The 26,193-nt window shown below is 41.7% G+C and overlaps 1 pseudogene; it reads right to left on the reverse strand.

The window, feature by feature from the left end:
* Positions 1-1,433: 1,433 nt before the first annotated feature.
* LOC139006330 (probable ATP-dependent RNA helicase DDX23 pseudogene) lies at positions 1,434-14,957 on the reverse strand (annotated as a pseudogene).
* Between the last annotated feature and the right edge of the window lie 11,236 nt (positions 14,958-26,193).

The raw sequence follows: 26,193 nt of genomic DNA on the forward strand, positions 1-26,193 counted from the left end.
TATAGGGACTGGGCAAGATGCCCCATAGGCCCTGATCACCAGCCAGGCTGAGGGACCCCACCTGTGCACAAATCTGTGCACCAGGCCTCAAGTGTAAATATAAAATTACAACTCATAGCTTGTACATTGCTAAAAATGAATATCAATTTAGATCTGTAGCAGGAAAGGTTGATAAACAATTTCCAAATAAAGAATTGCTTTGGGGTCAGTTGTGAAAGATGACAATTTATTAGGAAAAGAGAACTAACTAGTGAGGAGCATCTCCTCCCTGCCAAATGTTTTACATATCTACTTTTAAGTCCCATAAGAGTTGCATGAGATAACTTTAATTGCCCTAGTTAATAAAAATAGAACCAATTCAAGAACTTCCCCAAGATCATACAGTTGGTAAGTGGTAGAGCCAGAATTTGAGCCCAGTTTTGTATGACTTTGAAATCTGTGTACTTGAGATGACAGCATCTTATTCCCCAACAAGACAGCACAACTCAAGATCCAATGCATGAAATTCCCTTTTATATGTAGAGGCATAGGAGAAATCTTCCTCGCCTCCAGCCAGGAGTCAATTATTCAAAAAAAATTTAAATTAATTAAAATTTTTTGTTAATCCTCACTGGAGGATATTGTTTCCATTGATTTCAGAGAAAGTGGAAGAGAGGCGGGAGGAGGACAGAGGAGAGAGAAAGACAAACATTGATGTGAGAGACCTACATCAATTGGTTGCTTACCATACATACCCCAACTGGGGCAGGGAATCTGCAACCCAGTTACATGCCCTTGACTGGAATTGAACCAACAGCCTTTGGATTGTGGGCCAGTGCTCTAACCACTGATCAACACTGGACTGGCCAGGGCGGGAGTCCCTTATTATAAACACCTCCTGAGAAATTGGTGGTTTTTTTTTCTTTTTAACATTCATGTATTTATTCTCAGAACATACAAACTCATCTTTTCAGAGAATAGAAAACAGAAATTTTACTCAGTGACTTCAAGATGGACACAGCCGGCTCACCCTGACCCACATCTAAAAAACTTCCCTGGGTGAGGGAGGCCTGGGGTGCATAGCACCCCTTGTCACAGGGCCGTGCACAGATCTAAACAAGGCTCTCACCTTGTTTTATAATCCAAAAGGGCAAATGCTATCAAAATGACAATGAGTCCAAGGTTCATAATCCTCACAGTGCCGATCCCCTGGGTCATCTAGAGCAACAATGTTGCTGCAACTTATGCAGTCAAGTCTGTGCGAAGAAACCCTCCCAGCAGCCTGGGAGACAAAGCCATTGGCTGGCCCTGACACTGGCAATCCCCAAGTCAGCCAGAGGGGCAGAGCTGGGCCCAAACCTGTGGTAATTTGTTCTGTCTCCTGCAGCAGCTTCCCTCCTTTGCAGCCCACGCTCAGGCCTTCAAACCTGAGGGTCTAGCCAAGCAGTCTGAATTTTTCCTAAGCCCCTGTAAGAGTGAGGACCTGGAAAGGGAGATGTGAGGGTCCTAAAGAACAGGCTTCAGAGCCTGCCTTGAAGCCGGTGGGAAGGGTGCTGTGTCAGGCAAAGGTGGTCTCTTCCCGGCTCTTCTTGGTGAGGATGGTGCCTGGTTTGTGCTTGGCATCTGTGTGGTTGGCTAGCTCTGGGGGGCAGGAAGACACCGGGCTCTCCAGGATGGCTTGCTTCAGCTCAAAGAACACAGCAGAGTCCTCTTTGGTGAGGAAGGTGATGGCCACACCACTCTTGCCTGCTCGTCCCGTGCGGCCAATGCGGTGGATATAATCTTCAATGTTTTTGGCCATATCATCGTTGATCACCATAGACACATCTTGGATGTCGATACCACGACCTGCCACATCTGTAGCCACCAAAATGTCCTTGGCCCCAGCCTTGAGGTCAGACAGTGCAAATTCTCGCTGCTCCTGGCCTTTTCCGCCATGCAACGTACAAGCATTGTACCCCATCTTCTCCAGGGATTTGGCCAAAACACAGCCCTTCTTCTGGTTGACGAAAATGATGATGGGTGGGTCAAAGCCTTGCTCCAAGATTGCCAGCAGCTTTTTCCTCTTCTCTGACTCTGACATGAGGAAGACCTTCTGTTCCACACGTTCATGGGGCTTGCCTGCAGGTCGCCGAAGATAGCTCCGTGCCAGACGCTCCACGACTGGGGGCATGGTGGCCATGAACATGACCGTTTGGCGGTACTTATGTTTTCCTGACTCAAAGTTGGCCAACATCTTCTCAGGGTCCTCAGCCTCATCCGTGTCCGGCTTCTGGTTGGTGACAGGCATGTGCTCCAGGATCTTCTGGACGTCTGGCTCAAAACCCATGTCAATCATCCTATCTGCCTCATCCAGAACCACGTAGGTACAGCGGCTCAGCACCAGATAGTGGTTTTCCAGCACATCAATCAGATGTCCCGGAGTAGCAATCACAATCTCACAACCCATGCGCAGCCTGAAGCCCTGGTCTTCTCTGGAGATGCCACCAATGACAGCCACAGTGTAGATGCCCAGTGGCTTCCCAAACTTGGTGGTTTCTTCCTCAATCTGCTGAGCCAACTCACGGGTGGGGGCCAGAATGATAGCATGAGGGCCCTGGTCTGACTCTTCGATCCTGTCAATTTTGGGAAGAGTAGTGATCCAGACCAGCAATGGAATAAGGAAGGCTGCTGTCTTGCCGCTGCCAGTCTCAGCCACACCAATGATGTCACGATTCTGTAGCCCAATGGGAATTGCCTGACGCTGGATAGGTGCTGGTTCCTTGTAGCCACACTTATCAATGACCTCCAAGATGTGTGGGGGCAGAGAAGAGTCTTTCCATGATCGGATGGGATTAGGGATCTTGCCACCTTCGGTGGTAATGCTGTAGTCCTCACGGATGATCCGCCAGTCCCTGTCCGTCATCTCATCTAACTTCTTCTGGGACCAATGGCGATCATCCCAGCGCTGCTTGGCTCCCTTCTTACGAAGTTTGCGGAGTCTTGCCTCCTCCTGCTCCTTTTTTTCCAATGTCCTCCTCTTCTCCATTAGGTCTCCATAGAAACTGTTCTCGTTTCTGTGCTTTAGGTCGATGCCTGCAATGAAGCCTCGCCCCAACAACTGCACCTGGTGCGGTTCTTTGTACAGTGGGTTGTAGTCCATAGATGTGACCTCAGATGCCTCCCACTCAAAGACAAACTTGCGGTCATTGCGGTGCCTCGTTCAGCGCCGATTCTTAATGCCACCCAGGTAGCGCTCCTTAATGGCGTGCAGTGCCTTGCTCTTATCCTTCTGCTCTCGGATCTTCTGCCGCCCTTCCTCATCCTCATTTCCGTTGGTCTCCCGTTCCATCCTCTCCCTGCGTTCCCCGTTCTCGCTCCTGAGGGTCTTCCAACATTTTCCTGCCCAAGTCTCGAAACTATTTCCTTTTCTTCCTCTCTTCTTCAAGCATCTTCTGCCGCTCTCCCACCTCCTGCTGCCGTCGCTTCAGGACTTCCGCCTCTCATTCTGCTTTGGACAGGAACTTGGGCTTAGCCTCAGCTTCTTCCTCAGCCTTTTTCTTGGCCAGAAGTTCCTCTAGGGATAATGGCCGGGCCTTAGGCTTCTCATCACCATGTTCATCCTCGTCATCCTTCTTAGAGTCTCTGTCTTTCCGAGATTTAAAATCTTTTCCTCCTCCAGGAGATAAACTGGATCGTTTCCGGTCCTTGTCCCGTCTGTGCCCATCCTTATCCCGATCTCGGTCCTTCTTATTCCGATCGTGCTCCTTATCTCGCTCTCGGTGCTGTTGTTCTCTTTCCGTAGACTTGGACCGGGAACGGGAGCGAGACCGGCTGCCCCCTCGATGCCTATCCCTTGACCGATGCCGCTTTCTGTCTTTAGAAGGGGAAGATTTCCGATCCTGGTCTCTATCCCGTTCTCTGTCAGGTGACCAAGATCGCTTCCTTTCCTCCTTGGAAGGTGACACATCACGGCCCTTCTTGTCAGCCAACTCTCCTGCCACCCTTTTATTAGTATAGATTGCCTTTCTGTGGTTAGTTGTTGGGGTCCAACCCTAGCAGGTCCAGGGGTTCCCAAAGGTGTGGCTGGAGTCAGCGAAGAAGAAATGACACGGAGACAGTTCAGTTGATCATCATAGCCAGGTTCTCTAGCTAGGATCTCCAGCCAAGTTCTGTCTTTATTGTCTTGTTACATCTGTATTTATACCAGTTGATTTTAATCCTATCAATTCTATTCCAAAGGTTAGGGCATTGCTTATCTCCATTCCAAGGTTACTCTATTGTTCTATTAAGCTACAAGGAAGTAACTGAAGGAGAGTATCCTAAGTAAAGATTATGTAGCTTAAGCATGATTGTTCATGGTTAAAGTGATTAATTACCCACCTGGCACTTAGTTAAGGGGTTTTATTCCCTCCCTAACTCCAGGAAAAAAGCCTCACCTGGGGAAACAACCTTTCTCCTGGAGGTGGTCCTGTTTAAAACACATAGCATTAAGAGGGGGAGCAAACATGTTAAGAACAGTATGCCGTATACACCAGGTCCCTTGAAACATATGCTGTGCAGATGTTTCTTCCCTGCAGCGACTGTGTCAAGCAGCAAGGATGGACCGACTTCTGGCAGTTAGTTTTTGTATATGTTCATTTCTAAAAGTATATAACTAATATACCTTATTTTAAAATTTAGACTGCAAGAGTATTAGAAGAGATGTTAGTGAGTAAATAGTGTACTCCTACCCCTAGAAACATCCTGTATTGCTTATCTTAGGAGTCTGTTAGGTCTGCCAGCCCACCAGAATCAGTCAACACACAAACCTAAGGGGATATGTTCTCTTGAGCTCAAAAAAAAGCTCAAAATGGGGGAGGGCTGTCTAACTTTGAGATTTGGCATTATAGTTACCATTTCAAGGAAAAACTAAATTTAACTGGAGAAACAGAAAGGTACTTCTAGTTATACAATGGGAAAAGCTTGAAGGGTACACAGGACCTCCATGAACTTTTTTATTTTTTTTGCAACTTCCTATAAACCTATAATTATTTCAGAAGAAAGAAGAAAGGTAGATACCAAAAACTACAGGTCATAGACATTCTGACTGGCATTCCCTACTCAGATTTTCAGTCTTGATCATTACCCTGCTCTGTTCCTGACAGGGGAAGGCACCCCAACTCCCTGATCAGCCCTGCTCTGTGCCTGATAAGGGGGAGCTCCCCAACCCCCTGATCGGCCCTGCTCTATGTGTGACAGGGGGCGGGGCCACAACCCCCCCCCTCCCCACGGGCCCTGCTCTGTGCCTGATAGGGGGGAACTCCCCAATCCCCTGATTGCTCTGCGGCTCTGTGTTTGACAGGGTGCAGCACACCAACCCCCTGATCGGCCTTGCTCTGTGTGTGACAGGGTGCGGCGCCCCAACCCACCCCCCCCCACGGGCCCTGCTCTGTGTGTGACAGGGTAGAGCCATAACCTCTCCATCGGCCCTGCCCTGAGTGTGACAGTGGTGGCGCCCCAACCCCCTGATCGGCCCTGCTCTGTGGGTGATAGAGGGTGGCACCTCAACCCCCCTCCATGGGCCTTGCTCTGTGTGTGACAGGGTAGAGCCATAACCTCCCCGTTGGCCCTGCCCTGAGTGTGACAGGGTGCAGTGCCCCAACCCTCTGATCCGCCCTGCTCTGTGTGTGACGGGGCGGTGCCCCAACTCCCCTATCGGCCCTGCTCTGTGCGTGACCGGGGAGAGCTCCCCAACCCCCTGATTGATCCTGCTCTGTGTGTGACAGGGTACGGAGTCCCAACCCCCCTGATCGGCCCTGCTCTGTGCGTGACAGGGAGTGGCGCCACAACCTCCTCATCGACCCTGCCTTGAGTGTGACAGGGGGCGGTGCCCCAACCCCCCAATCGGCCCCACCCTGAGCATGACTGAGGGTGGCATCGCAACCTCCCGATCCACCCTGCTCTGTGCATGACAGGGGGCGGTGCCCCAACTCCCCAGTCGGCCCTGCTCTGAGCCTGACCAGGGGCTGCACTTAGGGATTGGGCCTGCCCTGTGCCACCCAGGAGCAGGCCTAAGCCAGCAGGTCGTTATCTCCCTAGGGTTCTCAGACTGCGAGAGGGCACAGGCCGGGCTGGGGGACCCCCCTTCCCCCGCCCCCTGAGTGCACAAATTTTATTTTATTTTATTTTATTTTATTTTATTTTATTTTATTTTATTTTATTTTTTTTTAATTTTTCGCTAAAAGTATTACAAAGGGTATTACATAAGTGTCCTTTCCCGCCCCCCCGCCCTTGACAAACCCCTGCCCTCCCTTACTCCCCAGTGTCTTATGTCCATTAGTTATGCTTATAAGGATGCATGCAAGTCCTTCGGTTGATCTCTTACTCCCCTCTCTCCTGTCCCCCAACCATCCCTGGCCTTCCCACTGCAGTTTGACAATCAGTTTGATGCAGCTCTGCCTCTGTATCTATTATTGTTCAAAAGTTTGTAATGGTCTTTATTATCCATGAATGGGTGAGATCATGTGGTATTTTTCCTTCATTGACTGGCTTGTTTCACTTAGCATAATGCTCTCCAGTTCCATCCATGCTGTTGCAAATGGTAAGAGTTCCTTCTTTTTTACAGCAGCATAGTATTCCATTGTGTAGATGTACCACAGTTTTCTAATCCATTCATCTACTGATGGGCACTTAGGCTGTTTCCAGATCTTAGCTATGGTGAATTGTGCTGCTATGAACATAGGGCTGAGTGCACAAATTTTTGTGCACCGGGCCTCTAGTATATATATATATATATATATATATATATATATATATATATATATACACACTAGTACACACACACACATACACACTCCAAATATATATATATAAATAAATAAATAAATAAATATATATATATATATATTAGGGGCCCGGTGCACGAAATTCGTGCACTGGGGGGGGGGGCCCTCAGCCCAACCTGCCCCCTCTCACATACAGAGAGCCCTCAGATGATGTCCTACTGATGGCTTAGGCCCGCTCCCTACTCCCCTTGGATTGCGGGCCTAAGCCACAGTCTGGCCTCCCTTTGTGGGAGGCGACCGGGCTGATCAGGGGAAGGCACCAGCCCCATCAACCTGCTGCTGCAGCCACTGCCAGTCACTGCAGCCACCAAGGTATTTTCATCAACATGGACTCCAGTCCCTTCACCATGAAAAAATGACAACTTTCTTTAGGCATTTTCAAGATGTGTCTTTCATAGGATATGACATTTCTTTATTATTTTTTTTATCCTTACCTAAGGATATGTTTCCATTGATTTTTAGAGAATGTGGAAGAGAAAGGGAAAAACAAAGAGAAATATCAAAGTGAGAGGAACACTTTGATTGGTTGCCTCCTGCATGAGCCCTGACCTGGGCCCTGGCCAGGGAGGAGCCTGCAACCTAGGTACATGCCCTTGGTCAGAATTGAACCCAGACCCTGCGGTCGGCAGGCCAAGGCATTATCCACTGAGCCAAACTGGCTAGGGCAAGATATGACATTTCTGAGCCCTCCAGCAGTGGACCTTTTTTTCTCCAGTAGTGAGGTGGAAAAACCCTACATCCCCTTCTTGGATTCTTATTACCCAAGTTACTAAGAATATTACCAGTGGCATATAGGGAGCTTAGCCAATGAGCAGTCAGAAAAGGTGTTTCCTCTGTAGTTCACTCCCATCACCAGCTCCACCCCTGTCCAGGCCCCTCCGATCAGCAGCTCCGCCCCTGCCCCCCCCACCTGCCTCCCCGCCACCTGCCTGGCCAACAGGCCTGTATACTTCAGCGGTGGGGCCGAGGGGACTGGGCGTTGACATCTTGTGGCTATGGGCGTGGCCATCTTTCTGACAGAGTGACAACTAATTTGCATATTACCCTTTTATTAGATAGGATCCTCTATGCTGTACTATTTTGTAGCTACTAATTTGTAATTTTTAATCCCTTCACTTCTATTACCCAGTCTCCCAAACCCTCTTCCCTGTGGCAACCACTAGTTTTCTCTCTTTGTCTATGAGTCTATTTCAATTTTGTTTGTTCATTTATTTTGTTTTTTAGATTCCACATATAAGTGAAATCATCTATTATTTGTCTTTCTCTGACTGACTTATTTTACTGAGCATAATCCCTTTAAGTTCATCCATGCTGTAATTAAAAAATAATTTAATTATTTTTTTATGGCCGAGTAATATTCCATTATATATATGAACATATCTTTTTCTTCTAGCATTCTTCTTACAGTATTTAGAGTCAAATTTGTAGCCCATCTCAATCAAAGTGGAAAATTTGCTTTATTGATTTTTTATTCAAATCTGATTCTGCTTTTATGTTAACTTTTTCCTGTGCTTTTTTCCATTTTTGCATGCAAATATTTTGTTAGATTATTTTATTGCATTGTTATGAAGTACCTGCTTTAAATTCTTACTATAACAAGGCTAAAAAGTGATCTAAAGAATAAAATAAAAACCCAAACATAAGATCATTCAGTCAAAACATGAAGAATTAACTTAAAAATAATAAACTCATAACCTATAGAAATATATGTAACAACATAATTATACTTACTATATTCTTCATTGTTGATGATAGTAACCAAAACATTTGCCTCTTATTTGTAAGGAATGGGCAAACTACATAGGAAGAATTTGTCTGTTTATAGGAATGGATATTCTTCTTATTTTTTTACAGCCAGTTATATGTACTCAAGGCCTGGGGGTAAAAAGATGAATAAGATTATTCTGTACCCGAAGTTACAGATAATTGCTGTAAAGAGTGATTAGTGCTATAACAGACACTTGTCAAGACCTTCTGAAAGTAACACAATAAAATGAATAAATGCTTAGCCTTTAAAAAGAGACTAGGTTTAAGGTAGTTCTTTAGTGTATTATATTCCTAGGGCTGCTGTAACAACTTACCACAAAGTAGGTGGCTTACAACTCAGAAATTTATATTTTCACAATTCTAGAGGACAGAAATTTAATATCAAACTGTTAGAGTTGGTTCCCTCTGAAGGTTCTGAGGGAGAATCTTTCCTAGTTTCTGATGCCTCCGGCAGTCCTCTATGTTCCTCAGCTTGTGGACGATGCATTGCTCCCATCTCCACCTCTGTTGTCTGTCATATGGATTTCTTCCCTGTGTCTTTGCATGATCTTCTTCTAAAATTATATCTGCAAAGATCCTATTTACAATTAAGGTCATGTTCTGAGAATCTGAGTGGACATGAAATACGGAGGAACACTCTTCAGCCCAGTATATACTCACTTACTAGTCACAGGAGTATAAACAAAAACTTAACTTTGTTATTCCTCATCTGTAAAATGGAGATAATAATAGTAGTTACACCTAAATTGTTAGGATATTTAAATAAAACATATGGAATACTCAGCATACTATTTGGCACAAAGTAATTGATGAATAAATGTATGCTAGTAGTAGTTTTGAGAATTATTGAGATCACTTCTTCCTTGTAATGATCATGTTTTGTCAACTAGTATTTGAGTGTTATACCAATTTTGTTTTCTAGTCTATGATATCCATCCAGCTGAATAATTTAGATTACTCCTAAAACTTTGCAGTGGAAAACTCTTGTACGTTAGCAAGAACTCTCTGAGGAGTACCAGTATGCCAAGTATTGCACAATCCTAAGGATTGGAAATGTCCAAGTCATGTATCAAAAATGTGAACATTTGGAAATAGGTCACTTAAATTTGATCTTTAGAAAGTGTACAACTATTTTCAACTTCTCTAGTGATTTTTTTTTAGTCACTGTTATAATGTTAGAGAGTCATTCTGATCTCCAAGATCCAATTTCTTATTAAATAAAAAAAAATTTCCTGAATATTTTAGCCTGCCTTTTTGTTGATTTTTAACAGACCTTATTTTTAGAGCATTTTCAGTTTACAGCGATATTGAACAGAAGGCACAGAGATTTTCCATATACTCACTGCCCCCACACATGCAATATCCCTTATTGTAAACATTCCCCACCAGAGTAGTACATTTGTTACAACTGATTGACACACCGTCATCATCCAAAGTCTATAGTTTACATTGGGATTCACTCTTGGTGTTTTACAGTCTATGTATTTAGACAAATTTATAATAATGTGTATATAATCATAGCATCATAAAGAGTAGTTTCATTGCCCTAAAAGTCCTCTGTGTTCTGCTTATTCATCACTCCCTTCCCACTAATCCATGGCATCCCACTAATCCCAGTGATCTTTTCACTGTTTCTATAGTTCTTTCTTTTTCCATAATATCATATAGTTATAATGATACAGTTAGATAGCCTTTTCAGATTGGCTTCTTTCACTTAGTAATATGCATTTAACTCTTCTCTACAACTTTTTCTGGCTTGGTAGCTTATGTCTTTTTAGTGCTAAATAATACACCACTGTCTGGTTGTACCACAGTTTATCCAATCACCTACCAGAGGACATCTCGGCTGCTTCTAAGACTTAGCAGTTATGAATAAGCTGCTATAAACATCCATGTGTAGGTTTTTGTATGGACATATGTTTTCAATTCCTTTGAGTAGATACCAAGGAATGTGATTGCTGTATCGTATGGTAAAAGTATGTTTAGTTTTGTAAGAAACTATCAAACTATCTTCCAAAGTGGTTGTACCTTTTTGCATTCCCACCAGCAATGAATGGGAGTTCTTATTGCTTCACATCCTCTCCAGCATTTAGTGGTGTGAGTGTTCTGGATTTTGGTCATTCTAATAAGTGTAGAGGGGTATCTCATTGTTGTTTTAATTTTCATGTCACAGATCATTATGATTGGGACATCTTTCCATATGCTTATTTGCCTTTTATATATATTATTTGATGAAGTGTCTGTTAATGTCTCGGCCCATTTTTAAATCTAGTACATTTCCTTATTGTTGAATTTTAAGCCTTCTTTGTATATTTTAAATAACGATCCTTTATCATATATGTCTTTTGAAAATATATTCTCCAAGTATATGGCTTGTCTTTTTATTCTCTTGACATTGTCCTTCACATATCAGAAGTTAATTTTAATAAAGCTGAGCTTATTAATTATTTTCTTCATGGATTATGTCTTTGGTGTTGGATTTAAAAATTACTGCAATGCCCAAGATCATCTAGGTTTTTTTTTAATCCTCACCTGAGGATATTTTTCCATTGATTTTTAGAGAGAATGAAAGAGAGAGGAGACGAAAGACAGAGAGAAATATCGACTTGAGAGAAACATCGATTGGTTGCCTCCTTCACACGCCCTGACCAAAGCCCAGGCCAGGGAGGAGCCTGCAACCAAGGAGTCTTGACCAGAATCAAACCCGGGACCCTTCAGTCCAAAGGCTGACACTCTATCCACTAAGTCAAACAGGCTAGAACACCTAGGTTTTTAATCTATGTTATCTTCTATGAGTTTTATAGTTTTGCACTTTACATTGAGGTCTGTGATCTGTTTTGAATTAACGTTTGTGAAGAGTGTATGATCTATGTCTAGATTCATTTCCTGCATGTGAGTATCCAGTTGTTCTAGCATCATTTGTTGTCAAACTATATATGTTGACAGCTATAGCAAGTCTGAAGTCAAATACTGTCTGTCTTCCCACTTTATTATTCTCCTTCAAGTTGGCTAATTTGGGCCCTTTCTCTCTTCATATAAACTTTAGAATCAGTTTATCAGTATCCACAAAATACTTTTTTTTTGGATTTTGATTGGGATTGCATTGAATCTATAGATCAAGTTGGGAAGAACTGACATCTTTTTTTAAATATTTTTTTTTGATTTTTTACAGAAAGGAAGGGAGAGGGATAGAGAGTTAGAAACATTGATGAGAGGGGAACATTCATCAGCTGCCTCCTGCATACCCCCTACTGGGATGTGCCTGTAACCAAGGTACATGCCATTGACCAGAATCAAACCTGGGACCCTTCAGTCCGCAGGCCGACACTCTATCCAGTGAGCCAAACTGGCTAGGGCAAGAACTGACATCTTGACAATATTGAGTCTTCCTGTATGTGAACATGGAATATCTCTCCGTTTATTGAGTTCTTTTTAATTTTTTTTTCTAGCAGAATTTTATAGTATTTCCTCATATAGATCTTGTATATATTTTGTTAGGTTTATACCCAAGTATTTAATTTTTGGGGGTGCTAATGTAAATGTTACTGTGTTTTTATTTTTAAATTCCATTTGTTCATTGCTGGTACATAGAAAAGTGGCTGACTTTTGTACATTAACCTTGTGGTATAGATTGAATGTTTGAGCTCCTCAAAATTCATATGTTGAAATGAAAGCTAATTCTCAAAGTGACGGGATTAGGAGGCAGGGCTTTGGGGAGATGATTAGGTCCTGAGAGCAGAGCTTCCATGTATGAGATTAGTGCCCTTATTAAAGAGATCCCAGAGAGCTCCTTTGGTCCTTTTGAGGACACAAGAGGAAGACAACCATCTACAAACCAGGAAGTGGGCACTCACCCGACAATCAACCTGCTGGTGCTTTAATATTCAACTGCCCAGCCTCTAAAACTGTGAGAAATAAATTTCTGTTGTATACAAGCCACTCAGTCTATGGAGTTTTGTTATAGCAGTCCTAACAGACTAAAACACCTTGTATCCTATAACTTTGCTGTAATTATCAGTTCCAGGAGGTTAGTTTCCTTTTGGAAATTGATCTGATCAACCTAGACCAATTAAGAAAAGAATCATAAATTAGAACTAATGTTTATGGAGTGTCTACTTATATGTACAGTGTTGTTCTAGGAACTAGGGGATACCATACATCCGTAAAAATAGGTAAATTCTCTACCTTCATGGTGCTTTACTTCTACTGGAGACAATAGATAATGTATGAATAAACTTTCAATGTCTGGTATTAGTGTTCTGAAAGGAAAAAAGAAGGAAAGGGAATGAATGAGGTTTGCTCCTTTAGACAGGTTGAGAAGAGAAGGCTTTATGGGGAGAATATGACATTTCAGGAGGACCACAATTGAAACGAGGGAGCTGAACATTCAAGGATCTTCGAAAGGACATTCCAGGAAAAGGGAAAAGCAAGATCAAATAGTCTGAGAAGAGAAGGTACTTGCTATGTTCCAGAAACAGCAAGGGGCTTGAACAGGGTGAGCTAGGGAAGGTACAGGGGTGGGGTAGGATAGAGTGGACCAGAGGGAATTACATTAGAGATAGTCAGGGCCAGATGAAGGGCACATTTTCAACTGAATATATGGCCATAGGTTGAATGGGTCAGGTTAAAAAAAAGAATGAATAAAAGTAAAGTAGATAATATTTTGAAAAATATATGGGTAAGATAGAAAAGAAATCGAAATTGGAAACACAAAGCTACCTAGATCGGCTTGGCTAGATCTTTGCTTTCAGCTACCATTTCATGAAGAGACACTATGTGCTCAACATCCTGCTCACATTCTGAACATACCTGGTGAGAAAAGAATTATTGATTTTATTTTATATACATAGATTAATTTATGTCATGAAAGAGTATTGTTAGCAATTATAAATATAATGATGCAGGTTCAGAGAGGTAAAGAACTTGATCAAAGTTACACAATTAAGTGGCAGTATGTTGGGGTCCAGCTCCAGCAGGTCCAGAGGTTCCCAAAGGTGTGGACGGAGTCGGCGAAGAAGGAATGACATGGAGACAGTGTTCAGTTGATCAGCAGCCTAGCCAGGTTCTCTAGCCAGGTTGTAGCCAGGTTCTCTATTCTCCTGTTACATCTGTATTTATACCATTTGATTTTAATCCTATCAACTCTATTCCAAAGGTTAGAGCATTTGTTATCTCCATTCCAAGGTCACTACTCCATTGTTCTGTTAAGCTACAAGGAAGTAACTGAAGGAGATTATCCTAAGTAAAGATTATGTAGTTTACCAGTGATTGCTCGTAGTTAAAGTGATTAACTACCTGCCTGGCACTTAGTTAAGGGGTTTTACTGATTCATTCCCTTCCTTAGTCCTGTTAATCCTTAACTCCAGGGAAAAATCCCCACCTGGGGAAACAACCTTTCTCGGAGAGGTGACCTTGGTTAAAACACATAGCGCTAAGAAGGGGAGCAAACATATTAAGAACAGTATGCCATATATGCCAGGTCTCTTGAAACATATGCTGTGCAGATGTTTCTTCCCTGCAGCGACTGTGTCAAGCAGCAAGGATGGACCGGCTTCCAGCAGCAGTATATTTTAATCAAGATTTAAAAGGTCATGTTGTTCTTTATTACTATGAATCATCAAAAATTTATTTTTACAAAGCATCTTTTCCCCATGAAGCATCTTAGTTATGCCTTCAAGATGCTAGTTATCCTCATTGCACACATCACACTCAAGGCTCTTGTCCTTTTCCTGAAGCTCGGTGCCCAGCACCTTTGCTGCCTCTACTACAAGGGATTTATCACCTTCCTCTATGGCTACTTCTCAGGCCAGGAAACTCAATGTCTTCCCCAACTGTCTCCTAATCCCTTGAGGAAAACTTGATGATTAAACTAACCCTGCAGAAAAAACCTGTTTGTCTAAAAACAAAGTTTGTTTGACAAAGGTGATAATGTGGGTCTCATGTGAGCAGGAACATCATTTCATTTCAAGAAGTTAAGGTTGACCTAAAGATCCAGTAAAAGAAAGTAAAGACAGAATGAGGATCGGCATAGTTACCACAAAAACAGAATTCTCCTTGGCACAATTCTTTTACACTATTAATCTAGATGCTGTCCAGTTTCAAACATTTCCTTCTTGGCTGTCATCTCCCAGTTTGTCCCAACACCATTGACTCATCTGTCAGTAACTTTTCCACTGAGGATTTTGACACTTTTTTTTTTCACCCTTCTTCTAATAGTTTTCCAACAACCATAATCAATTTCTATGTGTATGACTCTAGGTCAGTGGTCGGCAAACTGCGGCTCGGCAAACCGTGGCTTGAGAGCCACATGTGGCTCTTTGTCCCCTTGAGTGTGGCTCTTCCACAAAATACCGGCTCTTCCACTGTGCTCGGCTGCATATCTGGTGCTTTGGCCAGATGGGTCATGCTGTGCTGTCTGTTCCTAAAACACATAGATAGGAAGGTACTGACATCAGGCCAGGCCTTGAGATATGGTCTCATAGCCCCTTCCCAGCACACAGGCCTTCTTTCTCAGAAGGCCTGGAAGTCTCATTCCAAATTTGGAAGACAAAGGTCTGGAAAAAGTATAAATAAAGAGAGTTTCCTCCATATTGGGGGCCCAGAATTTGAAAGACACATTTTTCTCTGGGCCTCCACAAAATTTAATAATAAAATGTAACTCTTGCAGTCAGCGCTGCAGTTCAGCCTTTGCTTCGGCAGGGTGCTGTAGCTGTAGTCAGCTGGCCAGCTTAATAAAGGCTCTTAAATTTAAATTCTGAGTTGTTGGTCTGTCTCGCTGAGTAAACCCATAACACCACAAAATACCGACTTCTGCGCATGGACCACGAAGTTTCAATCGCACTGTATACGTGCGTGCCCGCACGTGTGTTATAGTAATCATTATGGTACTTAATGTTAGGACCTTAGAATGTAAGACTTAAAGCAGGGGTCCTCAAACTTTTTAAACAGGGGGCCAGTTCACTGTCCCTCAGACCGTTGGAGGGCCAGACTATAGTTTAAAAAAAAAACTATGAACAAATTCCTATGCACACTGCACATATCTTATTTTGAAGTAAAAAAAACAAAATGGGAACAAATACAATATTTGTATTTGCATGTGGCCCGTGGGCCGTAGTTTGAGGACCCCTGACTTAAAGCATGTAACTCTGTGTGGACTGTTATAGTAATTATCATAGTACCTAATGTTAGATATAGGAATACTGTGTGAGACCCAAGAAGGCACCCTTGTAACCCCACTAGTACTGGTAAACAACCTATCTGATGGGAACACCCAAAGCCTGTACACACCCATAGATTAACAGACCCTGGGTGGATCCACACATGGCAGCCACTGATAATACACACACCAACGAACACCACGCCTATAGAGTGGTATATAACCAGACAGTCTGATTGACCCAGCAGTGCATAGCTCTCCTGACGCCAGAGCGTGAGGACCTATGGGTGCTCACATCTCAGTTCCCAGCACGAAACTCTGCCCAATTGTCGATGGACGAAAGAGCCAGCAGCCAACGGCGCTGTCTACCCCTTTGTGTGTGTCAGCAAGCATCGCCGGGTGGATCCTTCCCAGCGTCTGAGACCCATCAGGAACTGGTAAATAAACCCCCTGTGTGCTTGCATCTAACCTGTTTGTCTGTGTGTAATTTCTCCGGCTCGGCTCAGATCTCGGTGCTCTCTGTGAAAGTGTCTGACCAGAAGGTATTGGCACAAGCCTCAAGCGGATGGTCCAGACCACCTGTGCATGTCCCACTTAGGAGCAGCACCTATATGGGAACCCCCCGCACCTCAACATAGGTGACGGGCCTTAAATATATAAGAAATAGAAGCAATTTGGGACAACATGGTATTTTGTGGAAGAGCCGCACTCAAGGGGCCAAAGAGCCGCATGTGGCTCACGAGCCACGGTTTGCCGACCACGGCTCTAGGTCCATTTCCTTGCTCTACTTACATTAATAACCTTCACCTATAACCATTCACATGGCTATCTACACCTACATCTTGAATCCTGTAATTTCTCTCTCTCAGTGAGCTTCCTACCTCTTCTGTTTCCTTCATTTGAGTAAGTTTGGTTTTTGCTTTCATTACAGGATTTCCTTTTTCCCAATTTGTTTATTATCAGCTTCTAGTTTATTAGAGTCTAGGCTTCATTTTCTGCTTATCAGATCCACTTTCAATGCTATAAATACCTTCCACGTTGGTTAAATCAGATCATGCCTCAATCTGTTCCAACTCCCTCAGATTTCTGAAAATATCACTAATATTCACATTTATGGCATTTTATTACTCTCTCTGCTTGCAGTTCAGCACTTAGGTTTCTAACCATATTTTATATCTTGAATTGTAGGCTGGATTTTCCCTTGGTCTGTACTGCCTATAGGCATCTGGAAAAATATTCTCCCTGGAACTGTTCAATCCTGAATCCTATCCTTGCCACAGCTCTTATAGGTGAAGTTATTACAGATTTCATCTCCACCCCCCAAATGTAAGATCTAGATAGCTCCCTACCCAGGCAGAATACCAGGTTCATATGTCATTTATATACTCACAAACCGACTTCATTTTCTTATTCAATTGATTCTTTTCTTTTCCTGCCATATTCTTTCTGTAGGATTGCTATTTTATTTCAATTGATTCTTTAGTGGAGTACTATATACTCCATTAATCCCTAAATCCCGATCACCTACTGATTTATATTCTCTAATCTCATTCCAGGATTTCTAAACACTCTTAAAGAAAAAATGCATCATTATTTTGGTTGGGCTCCATTAATTATCCTCAATAAGATAAGCAATTCTTTCACTTATTTTTAGTCCCTCACACATTTTTTTTAGTAACAGTTAAAATAGGTACCTCCTGGCCCTGACCAGTTTGGCTCAGTGGATAGAGCATCGGCCTGCAGACTGAAGGGTCCCGGGTTCGATTCTGGTCAAGGGCATGTACCTTGGTTGCGGGCACATCCCCAGTAGGAGGTGTGCAGGAGGCAGCTGATCAATGTTTCTCTCTCATCGATGTTTCTGACTCTCTGTCTCTCTCCCTTTCTCTCTGTAAAAAAAAAATCAACGAAATATATATATTTTTAAAAAAAGTACCCCCCAAAGCCCCTCAAAATTTTCTGGTTCTTCTCAAGCTCTTGATTCACAAAAAAAATGGTATCCTAGTTTTTATGAAACCTAGAATTTGTATGTCTTACAAGAATAGTTTCAATTTCAGTATTTACTCCTTCTTTCATAATCTTTCTCCCTTCATCTAAAGTTTTTGGCTAGAATGACACAATGGATTATCCTGTGGGGGGAATGGAATTTATTAGGAGGATGTTATGAAATCATCGTATCAAAAAGAAGCCTGGAGATGTGGACTTGGAAATTTACAGGAACCAAGGGGGCCTCAACGGAAATTATAAAAGTCTTTGATGGCAAAAGAGCTTGGTGATCCAGGCCTGACCTCTGGGATGAATCCAGTTGTTTCTAGTCCTTTGTCACTCTGCCCACTATTCGATCTTCAGGAAGAAAGCATCCAAGTTACTTAGCTTGGCTTACAGAAACTGCCTCTTGGCTAAGTGGAAACAAGGCTTCCAGTTACATACCCATCAGACTATAACCAATGGAGAAGCAATAGTTCCCCAAAGAGAATTAGGGTGGTCTAAAGAAGGGAAGATGAATGTCATGCAATCAAAGCACAACAAGAATCCACTATATTTTCTGTCTCTGATAAAGAATTGTTTCTACTTTTTTTTTTCTAGTTCTTCCAAAAGGTTCTTTTAATCCTTGAAAGATTTCTTCTTCTTTTTTTTTACTTTTATTTTTTTTAAAAAAAATCTTTATTGTTGAGAGTATTAGAGATGCCTCCCTTTCTTCCCCATTGCTCCCCTCCACCTGGTTTCCACTCTGCCCCAGGCCTTCACCACCCTATTGTGTCCATAGGTAATGCATATGTGCATATACGACCTTTGGTTATATCTTCCTGCCTCCCACCCCCTTTCCCTCTGAGATTTGTCAGTCTGTTCCACGCCTCTGATTCTATTTTATTCATCATCTGTTGGCTTTCTGAATGTCCTCTTTTGAAAGGTGTCTATTTAGGTCCTTTGCCCATTTTTTGATTGGATTGTTTATCTTCCTTTTGTTAAGTTGTATGAGTTCCCTATAAATTTTGGAGATTAGGCCCTTATCAGATATGACATTGGCAAATATGTTTTCCCACGCAGTGGGTTTTGTTGATGGTTTCTTTTGCTGCGCAGAAGCTTTTTATTTTGATGTAGTCCCATTTGTTCATTTTCTCTTTAGTTTCAAGTGCCCTAGGAGCTGTATCAGTGAAGAAATTGCTTTGGCATATGTCTGAGATTTTGTTGCCTTTGGATTCTTCTAGAATTTTTATGGTTTCCTGTCATACATTTAAGTCCTGTATCCATTTTGAGTTTATTCTTGTGTATGGTGTAAGTTGGTGGTCTAGTTTCATTTTCTTGCATATATCTGTCCAATTTTCCCATCACCATTTATTGAAGAGACTATCTTGGCTCCATTGTATGTTCTTGCCTCCTTTGTCAAATATTAATTGAGCATATTGGTTCAGGCCAATTTCTAGGCTCTCTATTCTATTCCATTGATCTATATGCCTGTTCTTGTGCCAGTACCAGGCAGTTTTGAGAACAGTGGCTTTGTAATACAGCTTGATATCTGGCATTGAGATCCCACCTACTTTGTTCTTTCTCAGAATAGCTGCAGCTATTCGGGATCTTTTTTTATTCCAGATGAATTTTTGGAGAGTTCATTCTAAATCTGTGAAGTATGCCATTGGTATTTTAATGGGAAGTGCGTTGAATTTATAGATTGCTTTGGGTAGTATGGACATTTTAATGATGTTGATTCTACCAATCCAAGAACATGGTATGTTCTTCCATCTCTTTATGTCTTCCTCTATCTCTTTTTTCAATGTCCTGTAGTTTTCTGAGTAGAAGTCTTTTACCTCTTTAGTTAAGTTTATTCCTAGGTAGCTTAGTTTTTTTGGTGCGATGGTAAATGGGATATATTTTTTAGTCTCTCTTTCTGAAAGTTCACTATTGGTGTGTAGAAATGCCTCAGATTTCTTGGGGTTAATTTTGTATCCTGCTACATTGCTAAATTCATTTATTAAGTCTAGTAGCTTTTTGATGGAGTCTCTAAGGTTTTGTCTGTATAATATCATGTCGTCTGCAAATAAGGACAGTTTTACTTTCTCTTTTCCAATTTGGATGTCTTTTATTTCTTTGTCTTGCCTAATTGCAATGGCTAAAACTTCCAGGACTATGTTGAACAGGAGTGGAGAGAGTGGGCATCCTGTGTTGTTCCTGTTCTTAGGGGAAATGGTGTTAGTTTTTGTCCATTGAGTATGATGTTGGCTGTGGGCCTGTCATATATGGCTTTTATTATGTTGAGGTATGATCCTTCTACTCTCGCCTTGCTGAGAGTTTTTATCAAAAATGTGTGTTGGATTTTGTCGAATGCTTTTTCTGCATCAATTGATATGACCATGTGGTTTTTTCCTTTCAATTTGTTTATGTGATGTATTACGTTTATTGATTTACGGATGTTGTACCATCCTTGCATCCCTGGGATAAATCCTACTTGGTCATGGTTCTACCAATCCAAGAACATGGTATGTTCTTCCATCTCCTTATGTCTTCCTCTATCTCTTTTTTCAATGTCCTGTAGTTTTCTGAGTAGAAGTCTTTTACCTCTTTAGTTAAGTTTATTCCTAGGTAGCTTAGTTTTTTTGGTGTACTTCTGATGTACTGCTGGATCCGATTTGCTTAGATGTTGTTGAGGATTTTGGCATCTATGTTCATGGGGGATATTGGCTTGTAATTCCCTTTCATTGTGTTGTCTTTACCTGGTTTTGGTATTAGGGTGATGCTGGCTTCATAGAATGAGCTTGGAAGTGTTCCTTCCTCTTGAATTTTTTGGAATAGTCTGAGGAGGATAGGTTTTAGTTCTTCCTTGAATGTTTGGTAAAACTCCCCTGTGAAGCCGTCTGGTCCTGGGCTTTTGTTTGCTGGAAGCTTTTTGATGACTGCTTCAATTTCTTCCATAGTTATTGGCCTATTGAGATTTTTAGATTCTTCCTGATTGAGATTTGGAAGGTTGTATTTTTCTAGGAATTTGTCCATTTCCTCCAGGTTGTCTAGTTTGTTGAAGTAGAGCTGTCCATAGTATTTTTAAACAATCATTTGTATTTCTGTGCGGTCTGTTGTTATTTCGCCTCTATCATTTCTGATTTGGTTTATTTGGGTCCTCTCTCTTTGCTTCTTGGTGTGTCTGGCTAGAGGTTTGTCAATCTTGTTTATCCTTTCAAAGATCCAGCTCTTGGTTTCATTGATTTTCTGTATTATCTTTTTGGTCTCTATGTCATTTATTTCTGCTCTAATCTTTATTATCTCCTTCCTTCTGCTCACTCTGGGGTTTTCTTGTTGCTCTCTTTCTAATTCTTTGAGTTGAAGAGTTAGATGATTTACTACCATTTTTTCTTGTTTTTTGAGATAGGCCTGTAGAGCTATAAACTTCCCTCTCAGGACTGCTTTCTTTGTGTCCCATAGGTTTTGGATTGTTGTGTTTTCATTGTCATTAGTGTCCAGGATGTTTTTAATTTCTTCTTTGATCTCATTGGTCACCCAATCAATATTTAATAACATGCTATTCAGCTTCCAAGTGTTTGAGTATTTTGGGTTGTTTTTATTGTAGTTTATTTCTAATATTATGCCATCGTGGTCTGAGAAGAAACTTTTTATGATTTCAATCTTCTTGAATTTGTGGAGACTTTGCTTGTGACCCAATATGTGGTCTATTTTTGAATATGTCCCATGAGCACCTGAAAGGAATGTATATTCCATGGCTTTGGGGTGAAGTGTTCTGAAGATGTCAATTAAGTCCATCTGATCTAGTGAGTCATTTAGGATTGCTGTTTCTTTGCTGATTGTTTGTCTAGCGGACTTATCCAGTGATGTCAGTGGTGTATTAAAGTCCCCTACTATGATTGTATTGTTGTCGATCTCTACTTTGATATCTTCCAGGAGTTTTTTTTTTATGTATGTGGGTGCTCCTGCATTGGGTGCATATATGTTTACCAGGGTTATATCTTCTTGTTGTATTGATCCCTTTAGTATTATGAAGTGGCCTTCCTTATCTCTGGTTATGGCCTTCACTTTGAGGTCTATTTTGTATGATATAAGTATTGCCACCCCAGCTTTCTTTTCCTTTCCATTTGCCTGAAAGATATTTTTCCATACCTTCACTTTCAGTCTGTGTGAGTCCCTTCTAATGAGGTGGGTCTCTTGTAAACAGCAGATGTATGGGTCATGTTTTTTTTATTCATTTAGCCACTCGATGTCTTTTGGTTGGAGCATTTAGTCCATTTACGTTTAAAGTTATTATTGAAAGGTACTTGTTTGTAGCCATTTCTTTTTTTGTGTGGCTGTTTTCTTTCTGAGCTTTTTATTTCTTCTTTTTACACCAGTCCCTTTAGCATTTCTTGTATTGCTGGCTTGCTGCTGATAAACTCCCTTAGCCTTTTTTTGTCTGTGAAGCTTCTTATTTCCCCTTCAATTTGAATGATAGCCTTGCTGGATAGAGTATTCTTGGATTCAGTCCTTTGCTTTGCATCACTTTGTAAATTTCTGTCCATTCTTTTCTGGCCTGATGTGTTTCTGTTGAGAAATCATTTGATAGTCTAATGGGAGATCCCTTGTATGTAACTTTCCGTCTCTCTCTTGCAGGCTATAAGATTTTCTCTTTGTCCTGAACATTTGCCATGGTAATTATGATGTGTCTTGATGTGGGTCTTTTCAGGTTCACCTTGTTTGGGACTCTCTGGGCTTGTGTGACTTTTTTCTCCCCCACCTCAAGGAAGTTTTCTGATATTATTTCTTCAAATAGGTTTTCTAACCCTTGTTCCTCTTTCTGTTGTTCTGGCACCCCTATTATTCGTATGTTGTTTCATTTCATGTTGTCCCAAAGCTCCCTTAGGCTCTCCTCCTGTCTTTTAATTTTTCTCTCCAATTGCAGTACAGTTTGGGTGTGTTTTGCTTCCTTGTCTTCTAATTCACTAATTCGGTCCTCCGCTTCTCCTAGTCTACTGTTAATACTTTCAATGGTGTTTTTTATTACAGCTATATCGCTCGTCATTTCTTCTTGGGTCTTACTTAAGTTGATTTTTTCATCTGTTTCTTCTAGCTTCTTGCATATGTTATTGATTTTTTCATCGGTTTCTTCTTGCTTCTTGCATAGGTAGTTGATTTTTTCATCTGTTTCTTCTTGCTTCTTGCATAAGTTGTTGATTTTTTCCTCCATCCGGTTTATGCACTCTAGGACCCTTATTCTGAATTCTTTTTCTGTCATGTTGCATGTGTCTGTATCACTTAGGTGCTTTTCTGGCGAGTACTCCTTTTCTTTCCTTTCGGGGTTTCTTTGCCTATCCATGTTTGATCTCACTGACATATCTAGATGTTGAGTTGTTCAGTGGCTGCTCCCTGGGTGACAGTGGCTCCTTGGGCTGTGGTTACTCTTCAGGAGGTTGCGGTAGCAGCTGCTCCTCAGTTGGCAGCAGCTCCTCTGGTGGGTGCTTTTCACAGCTGTGGTGACTCTTCTTGCTGGTGGGGGGAGGCTTCACGTACAGCTGCTGTTCCTCAGACAGATTGTGTGGTGCTCAGGAGGCTGTTGTTGCTTGGATCTGCTGCATTGACTTAAAGGCACAAAATACAACACAACAAGGCACCACGTACCAGGCACTAAACACAAATGTATTCACAATATTAATAACCCCAAATAAAGGTGACCACCCAAATTAAGAGAATTAAGGGATAAGGAAGAAAGAAGAGAAAAAGAGAAAAGAGAAAAAAGAAAAGAAAAGTAGGGGAAAGAAAGGAGTGCAAAAATGAAATTGGGAAAAAGGAGGGGGGAAAAAAGGAGAGAAAAAAAGAGCAAAAAGAGAGAATGAAATAGAAGAGCGGAAGAGACTATTTATATGAGGAGAAAACTCCTATAGAACCGCCACTAATCCCAACAAATTCCAGCAACAGCTCCCTGGAGATGAATGCAAACTAGAAACAACCAATAATATCAAGAGAGGCAAGAGAAAACAGAAGCACAAAAATAACTGGGGGGGGGGGGGGGGTGGAGGGAGGGGAAAAACCAGCAGAAAAAAATAAAAAGAAAATGCAAAACAGCCTCACAAACCAGTCCTAAAAAACACACACACAGACACACAAAACAAACAAACAAACAACAAAAAAAACAATATACTCAACAATCAAGCAAACAGCAACAAAACAATAGAAAGATAAAAGAAGAAAAAAAAATTTGGATCGTGAAGAAAGATAAAGGATATGTGTATAAGTATTTAGAGCAGTGGATTGGAAATAGGATATATAAGTTGGGTGAAATTTTGACAGGAGGTAAAAAGAAGAAATACCCTAATCTAAAGAAGAATAGGGTAAGAGAAACAGGACAACAAAAGGGGAAAAGTGAGGGAGAGGGTTTTAGGATAGAGGTAAAATTGAGATAGGTAATATTGATGCTAAAGGAACGATGAAAATAGAATGGAGAACACTACTCCCAAAATAAAATAAAGAGAAAATAAAATGGCACTTTAAAAAATGGTAAAATGGTAGCGGTAATAATACTGGTTAAAAATAAAAATGTAGTAATTAAAAGGGTAAAATCAGGTGATGGATAAAGAAGAAAAAAAATTGGTTTATTAGTTAAAAGGTGAAAAAAGAACAAAAAAATTTGCAGTAGTGAAGGTCCTTCGGTTCTTCTACTCGTCAGTCTGGCTCGCCTTAGTCCTGCCAGGTATTCAGGAAAGTGTTGAATTTCCCTGCGATACACTGTTCCTCCGTGTTGTAAACCACAGTTCCGATTTTAAAGCAGGCCGTATTTGTGTCCCAGACTGCCTTATTTTGTGTTTAGCTAAGAGTCAGTCTGTGGGTCAGCCGCTGGGTGGCAGTGTTTTTGGGTTGGCCTCTGAGGCTATATGGCTTCTCTATCCAGTAGTGAGGGTTTATTTTCACTATTGCACTTAAAACTGGTTTGGGGAGGTCAACTGTCCAGAGCTGGTTCTTTAATAATTACCCTGCTCTGCATTGTTGCTGGGATTGAAAATCCCTCTATAGACCAGACCCTGTTAACTCCCAGGGACTAATCAGATTATTTTAATCCTTCATCTCATTCAGGGTGGAATCTGGGTGTGGCTGTGCTCCTTGCCTGGGGGCTAGGAAGAGGAGTCCCACCCTCCAGAGAGAATGGCTGCCCAGATCCTGGGCCCAGGGGTGTCTCAGCACTCAATTCGCTGCCACCTCTCTCAGCCCCCCCTCTCTCCTCAGCCTCTCCCCAGATTCCACTCATCCGCACCTTCTCCCTCTCTTCAGCACAGGTGAGTGTCTGTATCCGAAATGTCTTATGAACAGGGTTCAGTGGAAACAAACAAACAAACACCGGCCGAGGAAACGGGGAAGGCTGAGATTCTGTAAACTCCTCTCTTACTGGCACTGCGTGGTCTGGTCAGCTCTTCAGGCTGCCCCCTTTAGGCTCAGTCCTCCGTGATCACAGAACCCAGATCTCAAATCCCCCGGTGCCAGGAATCCTGCGGATCTCCTTTCCCCAGTCAGGGGCTGTGCCTGTCCCAAGGGACACGGCTGTCTGCCACGCGGTCTCCCTCTGACCCTCTGGGCTCAGAGGTCTGGCAAACTTTCCTGCCCAGATCCCTGTTTTTTTTTTTACCTTTCCAGGGGAGTTCTCCCCTTCCCAGCTACAAACTGTTTCACCAGCTGAGTCTTCATGGAGTCTTTAGGGTTTTTTATGTACAATATCATGTCATCTGCGAATAAGGACAGTTTTACTTCTTCTTTTCCAATTTGGATGCCTTTTATTTCTTCTTCTTGTCTAATCGCAATGGCTAATACTTCCAGTACTATGTCGAACAGGAGTGGTGAGAGTGGGCATCCCTGTCTTGTTTCTGTCTTTTTCCCCTTATTTATTACTACCACTTAGTTAACTGACTTGAAAATTTTATTGACATTATGTGAAAAATATTTCTTCAATTAAGTTTATTTTTCTTTGCCTCACTTCAAGCTGTCATGCTGTCATGAAATATTACAATAACATCTTAGAGGATATTTTTTCCTACAAATGTTTCCAATTTAGTTTTTGATATTGCTTCCAGAATTATTTTTCTAAAGTAGTCAAAGTACCTAAGAGAAAAACAATAATTTTATCATGACATTTTCTTGCTTTAAAAAACTTCAGTGGATTTTTAGCAGCTCCCTGATAAAGTGCAATCCTCACTGTTATGAAGGGCCCTCACTCATCTGGCCTCAATATCCCCTTTCCAGCATCAACTTTCTTCATTTTTCTTTAAGCATCCTTCTAAGATCACACAATGTTCATCCCAATATTTTATGTTTGAACCTACTATTTATTAGGAATATTATGATGGTTTTCCAACAACTCTTTCACCCATTGGATAGAAATCATGGATTTGGAGGGAAAATGTCCCCATACCCACATCCAATGGTGGCCCTGGTTATTTTACTCAACCATGACAATCCATCTCTACTTGCCATTGTGATTGATTTATATAAATCAGGCTTAAACCAGTTGGTTTCTGGTAATATCTGGGG

Source organism: Myotis yumanensis, unplaced genomic scaffold (assembly GCF_028538775.1).
Source record: "Myotis yumanensis isolate MYYU_CA2020_CCGP unplaced genomic scaffold, mMyoYum1.0.hap1 SCAF_3, whole genome shotgun sequence".
NCBI classification, from domain to species: Eukaryota; Metazoa; Chordata; class Mammalia; order Chiroptera; family Vespertilionidae; genus Myotis; species Myotis yumanensis.